Below are 11684 nucleotides of genomic sequence, written 5' to 3'. Positions count from 1 at the left end.
ATCAATCTATCTCCAAATCGAAGATGCTAAGGACTAGCATAACAATTGAAGATAAATTATGAGTATTCTGAGTATAGGATGAGGGTAGGATTTAGAAACGCTCTACGCCTTAGAGAGTTAAAGGCGTTTAAAAAGTCTTGTTTAACTAGGATATCGTCGCCGGGGTCTGTTTATAAATACATCCGGGTCATTGAAAGGGATACCTCACATTCACCTTTTACATTGATTCCTAATTGATTCGGGCATAGGTGATTAGATAATGTGAACAATATTCTGCTTACTACTAACTTGGCGGTTAATTGGCGCCAAGTGGTTCCAATAGAGATAGGGCCAATATCTTTATTAAGTTTTCGGAAAGCAATGAGTTAAGCTCCGCATAGGAGTGGAATAATGGCGGGTGGTATACCTCCAGTGAGCAACCGGTTAATGATTTGGGTAATTCTTCCCAAAACTTCGCATTGATTTTTATGTAAGGTGCGGTTAGATCCTGTAAGAATATTGGGCGAAACCCATTAAACCCAGGTGAGGAATCGCTTTTGAAAGAGAAAATAGTTTTTCTAACGTAGCTTGTGGTATAAGTAGCCGCAATTAGAGAAGCTTCAGGGTAAGAAGGTATTTCGTCCTTAAGATCGTGGGAGTGGTATTTTAGGAGAGGAGTTTGATAAGTTTCTTGATAGTAGGGAGCCAGCTTATTGTCAGGTTGCCAGACGTATGGCAGATTTAACATTTATGTTATCCAGTTTTTTAGATATTAGCCTGGCCTTGGTGAGCAGATCATTTTTGTTATTTTTATTTTTATCTGTGTCATCACCCTTAAAAAATGTCGAAATGTTATTGATGGGTAATGAGTAGATAGTTACATCCGTAATTTGCAGTGTTTGGGGATTTTTTTCTGGCAGGATCAGGAACTTGTAAAAATAAATAAATTTATACTCCCCCCCCCAATAAAAAACAACAACAATACCTACCCCTTAAAATGCCAATATATTTTGGAGGCATTTGTCTCCTACCCACCCCGACCATGTAGAGTTACTGGTTCGCAACTTGAAGCCTTGTTCCCTTAGGTATTCGTGAAATTACAAATGGTTTTAGTGTCACTAAAGATATTTCTACATCTATGGAGTCGGCTGGATCAAACACGTGGAAACATTTGCGACAGTGCAGGTGTGGACTAATGGGCTAGTAAGCACATCAGCCAATGATGTGCGAATGGTGACTATGGGTTGTTTAGTTGTGAGGGCAAGGGCAGAAAAGGCATTAAGGGTTCGAGGAATAATTGGTGATAAGATGGGTAGCCCAGATTGAGCAAACTTTATTTTCTGGTTTCATGAGATGGCAATAGCCTGGGCAGTTATATTTGGAAGGTGCTGTGCTGAGGTCTGGTAGGCTCATGAATTGGAAATTTTTACCAGATTGAATGTGAGGTGAATATCCTTATTATTTAAATTTACAATTGTGTTTTTGGCTAAATATATGTATTGTTCTGTAAATTAAAATTTATATAAGTAGAATATGATGAAATTTATGTTGACAGTTACAATCAATTATATAGTCCATTTACTAATAAATATAAAACTTTATACATGGAATAATTCTATAATTTTGATTTTCTAATTTCAAATGAGTTTATTATATGAGATCATGATCTGAAAGCTTTAATTGTTAAGATGGTTTCATAATGGGGTAATTGATCTATATCATTAATAACAGCATTATTGTATTGTGGGATTTGTGATGAAGAGAGAGGAATACTGATGTTGAGTGGAACCATTGTGTGTATACTAATGAATTAATTGTTTTGATATCTTAAAATCATTTTTTTAATGTAAAACAAACTATGTTTCTTTATTTGAATAAAAACATATTAAATATCAATTTATTATAGAAACAACCTTTATTTTTCATCATTCAAAACAAACAAAGAAATCAATTTTTTATAAAACAAAAATATATTATTATAATATATAATAATACTATTTAAAAAAAAGAACGGAGATGGTGTGGCGCAGGGAAACAAAAATGAAAAAGGGACGTAAGTGTTGTTTAGGATAGCTCTTTGGCTAGAAGACTACCATTGAAACTGATATAATTAGCTTTGAGAATCGCTATGGATAGTCGTTGACGAAGAAAAAAACCCTCTCGAGGTTCTTCTGAGAGTTTGCTGATTTGTGATCCTAAGTTTTTGAAAAATGCTAAGGCGAGTTTGCCGAAGGTGCCAAGAGTGGTTGATATGATTGGGATGAAGCAATGATCGTTCATTATTTCTGTGTATTTAGAAGTTTTAATTTGTTCCTTCTGGTCAAGGATGTTGATGGCGTGGTTGGATGGGGCCAAGGGGTCAATACAGAAATAGTCCCATACCAAAAGTTGGCCTCTCCTCCATGGGATTTGAATCCCATCAGGACGTTTACCGTCAGATCTAAAAAGACCCTGTGCTTCTAGAATGGAAGGAATTTGGGCGGATTTCAGAGCAAGTTGGATGATTGTATTACATTGCTTGTGTCTGATGAATCGTCCATTGCAGGAGCAACAATGTAAACTATGTCTACCCTTCGAGTCAACTTGCGAGTTGCACCCTGAGCAGATGTGAGGGTGAGTGATGGAACAATTTAGACGAATGCCGATGGCGTGGGTAAATTCATTGTTGGATAGTTGAAGCTGAAGATTGGTAGATGGGATGGCCTCAAGAAACTCATGTCCCTAACCATTGAGCAGGGAAGAGAATAGGGTGCGGTCGTTAGATTGCATGCTATATAAGAGAGTTTCAACGCAGCGAGCAACCACTGGTGCATCCCAGTCTTTCTGTCTATGGGTTGTGGGGGGATGAGAATCAGCATTGATCCTTGTTTTCCAAATATCCATAGCCACGATTAAGGAAAGGTCTTCTTTTGAATTATGGGCGGTGGTTATTGGCTTTGTCAAGAGACTACTTGATATGAAAGTGGTTATTGCTAAGTCAAGTGGAGATCTGATGCCGAGACCACCAAATTTGGTTGGAAGAGTTGCTTGGGCCCAAGCAATTTCGTTGAATCTGATATTTACTATTTTTTCGGTTAAGTCCTTTATTCCTTTTTCGTAAGTTTGGAGAGGAATAGGATATTTAAAAATTGGTGTTGACCGAAGTGCGTAGAGAATCCTTAGTATAAAAAAGAAATTTTTTAGCAAAAAAAAGGACTTGTGTGATGGAAGAAGTGTAAAGATGTCCTCCAGTTTAAGGAGTATGTCAAGTGTGGAATGAAGAAAGGTGCTTATTGCCTCGTGTCCTCCTACAGGCGATCTTAGATGTGTTAATTCAACGCTTGATGTGAGTTTGAAATCGTGAGTGTTGGGAGCATTAGAATTTAAATGTGAGAATTCAGATTTGCTCTGGTTAAGCGAAAGTCCAATGGCTGTGCCCATTTCTTTAATTATGTTGATTGCTTTGGTAATTTCACTACAGGGACCACTCAAGATTCCATCATCAATATACCAAGCGTGGAGCGGTACATGAAGAGTTTATTGATTTTATCATGTCATTGATTCCAAGACTAAAGAGAAGGATCCAAGAGGGTCACCCTGTTGGATACCCTCGACAGAAAGTATCTTTTCTTTGATGAATTGTAAGATTGTTGGTGATTGGTAGCAAGAGAAAAGAAATTTGGTGTAAGCGGGGAAATGGAAGCAAGTTGAATGTAGGAACGTGTTGCGCGAAAGAGTGTTGTAGGCGTTAGAGAAGTCAATTTTTACTAGGGATTCGTTTTTTGGGTCATTTTCAAGGTGAATTCTTGTTAAGTGCATAGCAGCTACCCACCAGGTATCCCTACACCAAGTTGGTAGGGGCTTAGAATGTGTGCGGCATCGTGTTTGATTCTAGATGCGATTAATTTAGCGACCAATCTACGGTATGTTGAACTAATGGCGATGGGCCGAATGTCCTTGTTTGGTTTTTGGAGTGCGATGAGTCTGGCACCGAAGAGTAAGGGGGTAATAAAGCTGGGTACGTCTCCATTTAGGATTTTGTTGACTAAGTTTGTGATTTTAGTGAGAATTGAAACCTGTGTACAGATCACAGGACAGGTAATGTCCTGTAAAAAAATTGGTCTAATCCCATCTAGACCATGAGCCGAATCCCGATGAAAAGATAGGATTACTTTCCTTACTTCTTCCTGTGTGAAGTCTGCTGCACAATGGGAGTAGGGTTGGGGCAATATTGGCATAAATGTTGTTGTGGGATGCTTTGATCGAAGCTTAATTAAGGTATCTAAATTGGATTCCGCCAGAATGTCATTGGTTGAAATGAGTTTGAGGGCTCCGTTGATGTTAAGACTATCAATTTTCTTCGAAATCAATGAGGCTTTTTGTTGAAGTGGGGTTATTTTTTTTTGTTTTTGGGATGTCTGATTTGGGACTCATGAAGATGAGTGTTGATGTTTAAACAGGCATCTTTTATTTGTTGAGTTAAGGATTTTTGGAGTGATATGTCAGGTATTTTGAAAGTATTGTACCCGAAGTTTAGAAATTTTAACCATTCTTCTTCTTTGTTAAAATTTTGCAAAATAGAAGATATGCAGTTGCTGAGAGATTTAGCTACTTGTATTCTCGCTCCTTTGGGTATTCTCGTTATGATACTTGGTTTTGTGGAGTTAAGAAAAATATCTGAGAATGAGGCACCAATTTCTTGGTTTAGGGGGGGGATCTATGAGAGGAAGGGGAAGCGAGTAAGTGATCTGAGAAAGAGGCGTGTGTTTTGAATGCGGACACCTGTTAGAGATTGGTCCATGAACAAAAAATTCTCCATCATTTGTTAAATGTATTGGTTTCAGGCAGGATGGGCAGATTTTGCGTTCATGGGGGATGGCCATAGGTATAAAAAAAATGCAGCCAATAATAAAGCAAAAGCGCCTGTGAGAGGTCTGTTGATTGATGAGCAAAAATAGCGAAGGAATGATGAATATGTATGTCAGAAAAATCGAGCAACGAGCGAGAAAGATGCTCAATATGAGAGGTTTTAAATAAAATAAAGGATTAATTATTAAAATAATATATTTAGAAAAACAATTAATTTTTTTTAAAGTTCAAGTTATTAGTTCTCCATTGTTTTTAATATTAAAAATGAATTTTTTCTGACATGTGTTATAGGTCAGCTCAGTTGTATTCGATTTAACCCGTAAAATTCTTAGCCCGACCTGCCACGCTCAGTTAATTCTTAGTATTGTGAAACATATTTTTTTTTTAAAAATTTATTTCAAATAAAAATAAATTTATTTATAATTGCAAAAAAAATAAATAAACTCTATTTTTTTACCACTTGGTCTATTTTCTTGTACTATTATAATATTTGATTTTTTGTTTAAATTTATATTTATATTTCTTAAAGTATTTATATACCCTGGGTGACAGTGAGGCTTCCGGATATCAATTCTTGTGCTATTCAAAATGTAGATAGTAGAATCGTTTATTAATATGTAGTAATTTATAAAATTTAGTATCATGCATCAAAGGCCTGTTTATAACAAATTTTAAACACTTAAAATCATCTAATGCAGTTTGTTTTTTACTGAAAGATCTATTTATGCAGCGTATTCCATAATGTATAGATTACTTCTGTAAACTTCAGACAATTTCATTATAAATTACCGTTAATTTTTGTTAAAATTTATATTTAATCGAATAATAAAGAATTCGAATATATTTAAGATGTTTAAAAAATTTTAAAGGCATGTCTGATATTTTATTGAATTGGTAACTCTATACATGTTGTGGAGGTTTGATTTCGACAAAGTCAAGTCATTTAAGTTTTAAGGATTCGCTAAATTGAGATTTGCAAAATCCCTTGGCAGATATAATATGTTTTTATAAAATTTACTTAGTCCAATCCATATATTTAAATCATGAGATGTATATATATTTTTATATTAAAAAATAATAAATTCTTATATAAAAAATATAGAGAAGTTTGGGGTTTGTGTGGGATAAAGCAAAATATAGTATAATAACTTATAAATAGTTCGTGTCATTTATGTATCCTTTAAAAATAAATAAGGAATATAAAGATACATATATATAAGTAGTAAAGTATTGTAAAGGCGCCTACCTTTAATAACTTCTATTAAATCAATTAAAGTTTAAAAAACGATAATGAATTTTATTTGTAATTCTTTTGGTATATATACATTTATATAATTATCCAATTTAACTTCTAATAATATGCAATTTGGATTAACCTCGATAATTTAATATTACATGTCGGAAAGTTATAATATAATATACTAATAACGTCCTTTTAAAAATATATAACGTGATATTTTAAAATATATCTTAACCTTTACAATAATAAATATTCAGATGATGTAACAACTTCTTCCACATATTCTGTTTTATTATTATTAAAATATAAATAATCATTTTTATTTTACAATAAAATAAATGAAACCCGTTTGTCACAACGACAAGATTTGTCATTGTGCATCAAAACCTAAATATAAAAATAGAAAACAAATATATATATATAAAAGGAAATTAATAATAATTAGGAATTACGAAATCATAAAATCAACTTTAATTCTTTATTCAAAATTATAATAGTAAACATCATAAAAGAATAAAATAAAATTAAAAAATTAAAAGTAAATTTTAGTTAAAATAATAATCCTTTTTCGCATCATAATTTCTCCATTATATATCCTTTTTCTTTAATCAACATTTACATAGTCTCACTAGCGAAGAATAAAAAGTTCTACATCCCACTTGTTAAAACTGTTAAAGTATGAAAAAATCTACAAATCTCACGCGTTTTTTTCTCATTTACATAGACGGGGATATTTTAATAAAACATTATTTTTGTTTACGATTTGCATAATGCATTTTTTTGTAAAGTAAAACTGCAACACCCTTCCACTTAAGTTAGACCCACCAATCTGCGAATAATCAATCTTCTTTCGATCTCGACTTATTCTTCTTAATTTTTGCTGTCTTCTAAGTTATAAGGAAGGCTTTGTCGCTTGAAATTTTTGAATTCTATCTGTCGCTTGTCACCCTGTGAAACGATCAGCTTTTTATCGCTGTAAGCCACTGACGAACTTGATACACGCCTGTTTTCCACTATCCACGATTGATAACGATTATCGATGACATCCAGTTTCATCGTAGCTTGTTTTCTATCATTCTCTTGTAATCCACGATTAGCTTTTTATCTCGATAAACGATTGGTCTGCGATAAACGATGGTTTTCACGAATTCTTGTTCCTATGATTGTCGATTTCCGTATCTTAGACTCAAGTCTCGATAATAATTGGCTGTTATTGATCCGCGATTAACTATTGTAGCATAACGTCTTAACCCTCTTTTCTATCAATTTGCTTGTTTTCCCCCTTTCTCTTGTAATTGATTGGTTGTTGCCTCTAATTCTTGTAATCGTATCTATCTTTCAGACTTTCGGGTCTTCTACGACAGTTTGCCCTTGCTGAGATATCGGGTAATCACATCTAATCTACTTCTACCTGAAATAATCTATTTACATATCTACATTTATCTCCTCTAAACTAATTCTGCCTTTAATAAATGGCGTAAATTATACTAAATCTTAAATTTTATAATACGTAGCAAAATATAATAAATTATATAAATATATCACCTTCTATCACCCCTTTCCCCTTAATGAAGCCTAGACCCATATTTCCATTGAAAAATATACTTGTACTCATCCTTTAGCTATTGATCCTATCTTCTTTTCAGCCATGTCTATCCTAAATTTATATCTAAAAATACTATTCTACTATATATCAAAATCTTTCTTTTACTCAAGTTTTTTTTTTTTAAAAAAAAACTGCTGAAATATATAAATCTCTTTTCATACATACGTTGTTGAGAAATCAATGACATCTAATCATATAAGTTTTCATACTTACGTTTATGCTCTTAACTCTAATCACTATGGTTTTCACCCCACGTCTTTGAAGAACTTATGAAATCTAATCATTATAATTTTTCGCACAACCGTTGTTGAAAACTGATATGTATATTTCTAAAGCATGTTTTTCTTTCTGTTATTATTAGAATAATGTTGCATAATTGTCTCAAATCTTATTTATGATTCAAAAAAATAAAAATCCGATCTCAAATTGAGCTCGATTGCGGCATAAATTTTCTAATGACGAAAAGCCGATTCTCTCTATGAAGATTTTTTGGTTAATCTACAACCTAATATACTAATTCACATTAATCCTTGAGACTGTTTTATCTCTCGCAGCCCTTAAAATAAAAGTTAAACGTAAATCTTCAATAAGAATTTAATCAACTATTTCCTAACAATAAAGTTATATTCTAATCTTATTCACCGAATTTTTTAATTATTATATCTCAGCAACCTATTAGTTAAATATTAACTTTCGCAATTTATGTTTCTATTTCTTTGTCAAAGTTATTTCTAGTGATCACTTGATAATAATTCTAAAATCTAAAATATCATAGTCTTTATTAGTTTCAAAATTCCATTGGTTTTTAGTTTACCAGTAACTCCTAAATATAAAATTCCTAATTATCACCTTTAAATAACTAAACACAATTATCTCTATCTACTATGAATGTTACCTTTGTCTTTAATTTTAGATTTTATATCCTACATAAACATAATCTTAACAACATAATATTTCCTTTTCATCTTTATTTATATATTTTTCTTACGTTCTTCTGGAATTTTTTTTTTTTTGTATTAGAATACAGTTTGACACCTCTCCTTGTTGTCCCACCGGTCCCAGACTGAAGGTTGTAAAGGGCCGGTCTCCTCCGCTCTTCGGCACCACTGTCACAACGACAAGATTGTCATTGTGCATCACAACCTAAATATAAAAATAGAAAACAAATATATATATATAAAAGGAAATTAATAATAATTAGGAATTACGAAATCATAAAATCAACTTTAATTCTTTATTCAAAATTATAATAGTAAAAATCATAAAACAATAAAATAAAATTAAATTAAAAGTAAATTTTAGTTAAAATAATAATTCCTTTTCGCCTCATAATTTCTCCATTATATATCCTTTTTCTTTAATCAACATTTACATAGTCTCACTAGCGAAGAATAAAAAGTTCTACATCCCACTTGTTAAAACTGTTAAAGTATGAAAAAATCTACAAATCTCACGCGTTTTTTTCTCATTTACATAGACGGGGATATTTTAATAAAACATTATTTTTGTTTACGATTTGCATAATGCATTTTTTTGTAAAGTAAAACTGCAACACCGTTAATGGTAAAAAACTATATTGCCATCTAGAAATGAATTATATATATTATAGATACATATTAAAAATTATACACTTTATATTTTATTTTAAAATTTACTTTCTTTTAGGCAAGTCATATTAACTTGAAGAAAGAAAAAAAAATAGATTTTAACAATAATATTTAAAAAAATATAGCTTACTAGGAGTAGGGCTGCAAAAGATCATTTTACCTAAACAAAGTTTTATGATTAATAGATATTATATTGAGTTATTTTTTGATTTCTACGCTGCATATTCCTGTATTCACAGTTAGCAAGGATTTTGGGACGAAGTTTACAAAAAATACAGCATATTTTGTAAATTTAGCTATGAATTCGAATGAATAACAATCAGTGGCGTAGCTAGGAATTTTCCTTAGAGGGGGTCCATATATAAGCTGGGGGCGAAGCCCCCAGGCCCCTTTACGGGCCTTCGGCCTTTTGCCCGGCCTTCGGCCGGGTTTATCTTAAAAATCATATTGGTTTTTCTTATAATATAAAAGTCCTAGAATTATTAATTATTTTAATTAGTGTTGTTAAACGGCTCGACTTGAGTTGATTTTTATAAACAGCTAACTCAATATTTTTGCCAAAAAATATTGTTCAAGCCTAGAGATTTCTCGAATAATATAAAACTTGTATCTCCATGAGCAAAATTTTCTGGCTAATATATTGAGTTAGCCATATCGGCTAAAATTGAGCCACTAATTTTAATTAAAATAACACATTGACACAATTTTATTGATATACGTTTCATTTTATTATACTTTTAGAAGTTATTTACAAATAAAAAGCGATTATTTAAAATATAAATATTAATAAATATTATATTGCTTTAATTATAAATATTATATTGCTTTAATTATAAATATTATATTGCTTTAATTATAAATATTATATTGCCTTAATTATAAATATTAGTAGTACACATATAAATTGCTTTAATTATAAATATTATATTGCCTTAATTATAAATGATATATTTTATCATTAGTAAACACATTAAAACTATAGATTAAAAAATAAATGTTTTTTTTAAACTGTAAATTTAAGTCGATATCCTTCAAAGTGAAAAAATCAAAATTGTGTTGGCAATATTTTTTTACCAATATATGATAGATGTTTAAAATTAATATTGAGAAACCTAGGCTAATAATCATAGATGCCATGTTAGCTTTGGAACCAACTTTTGATTATTATAAGTATAAAGTAATAGACTATATCACTTGTAGTAGGTGATGGTTCTAAATGATCTAGTATAATTGGTTGTCTATTATCCTTTAGTTTTCTGGAGTATGTGGGAATTGCTAAGATTTTAAATAAATATAATTTAAATAAGACTAATACCTGACATGAGTGGAACTTCATTTCCATTTAAATTCTCCCTAGATTTTTTATATATCTAAAATTTTAATGTAAATATTAATAAGTAATTGATTACATTACATTTATTAGATAGTGATTTGTTGTGACTTAGTGTATTTTTTTGTTTGTTATCACTATTTTTTTTACCCCTTGGTGTGAATATTAATTGAGATATTCCTATAAAAATAAATTAAAATAAAACAACATATTAGATAACCTTTAAATTCTAAATTGATACAGCCTATAATATTTTGTTGACTACTATCATTCTTCTTCAATGTGATACTTGATATACCTAAAATTATGATATAAATATTTAAAGGTAATAGTTAACATTACTTTTACTAGGTAGAGATTTGAAGTGATCAAGTGTATTTAGCTTATTTTTATCATAGTTTTTTATAGAGTATCTAGGTATTTCTAAAATTTAAATGAATACATTTAAATAAGGTCATATAAGTTCATAAAATACCTGAGGTGAGTGGTAAATTGTTGCTTATGGTATCAAGTTCATCATTAAAATTCTGATTTTCTATATTAATTGGTGATTCATTTAAATAAGGTCATTATAAAATACCTGATGTGGGTGGTAAATTGTTGCTTATGGTATCAAGTTCATCATTAAAATTTTGATTTTCTATATTAATTAGTGATTCATTTAAATAAGGTCATTATAAAATACCTGATGTGGGTGGTAAATTGTTGCTTATGATATCAAGTTCATCATTAAAATTTTGATTTTCTATATTAATTAGTGATTTGGTATGTTCATTTTGTTGACTATCATCATTTTTATTAAATGTAATACTTTATATATCTAAATCTATAATAAAAAATATTTAAATCTTAATAGATTATATTACTTGTACTAGGTAGTGATTTTATATGGTCTTTGGGTATATAAATGAGTGTATCAAGATCATTTTCTTCCCTCCTACGTTTGGGTATATCTTATAAATGTCAAAATATTTTGGTTAGCCAAAATTATTTAAAATAATAAATTACCCAAAGTGGTTTGTACTGGCAATTTTAATTTAGTTAAAACTATGACTAGGTGTTTAATTTTAAATT

The 11684-nt window shown here is 30.7% G+C and overlaps 2 long non-coding RNA genes across 2 annotated transcripts; both read right to left on the bottom strand.

The window, feature by feature from the left end:
* Nucleotides 1-10417: 10417 nt before the first annotated feature.
* On the bottom strand, nucleotides 10418-11004 carry LOC135922262 (uncharacterized). Its single transcript, XR_010570817.1, has 5 exons — nucleotides 10953-11004; nucleotides 10831-10908; nucleotides 10695-10790; nucleotides 10596-10650; nucleotides 10418-10555 (listed from the first exon to the last, which is right to left on the bottom strand). It is a non-coding gene; the product is annotated as an uncharacterized LOC135922262 (long non-coding RNA).
* An 81-nt stretch (nucleotides 11005-11085) lies between these two features.
* On the bottom strand, nucleotides 11086-11423 carry LOC135922261 (uncharacterized). The gene is made up of 3 exons (XR_010570816.1): nucleotides 11296-11423; nucleotides 11191-11250; nucleotides 11086-11145 (listed from the first exon to the last, which is right to left on the bottom strand). It is a non-coding gene; the product is annotated as an uncharacterized LOC135922261 (long non-coding RNA).
* Between the last annotated feature and the right edge of the window lie 261 nt (nucleotides 11424-11684).

The sequence above is a fragment of the Gordionus sp. m RMFG-2023 genome, chromosome 1 (assembly GCF_954871325.1).
Source record: "Gordionus sp. m RMFG-2023 chromosome 1, tfGorSpeb1-WG-v2, whole genome shotgun sequence".
NCBI lineage: Eukaryota > Metazoa > Nematomorpha > Gordioida > Chordodea > Parachordodidae > Gordionus > Gordionus sp. m RMFG-2023.
This window is presented reverse-complemented; position numbering and strand designations above follow the sequence as displayed.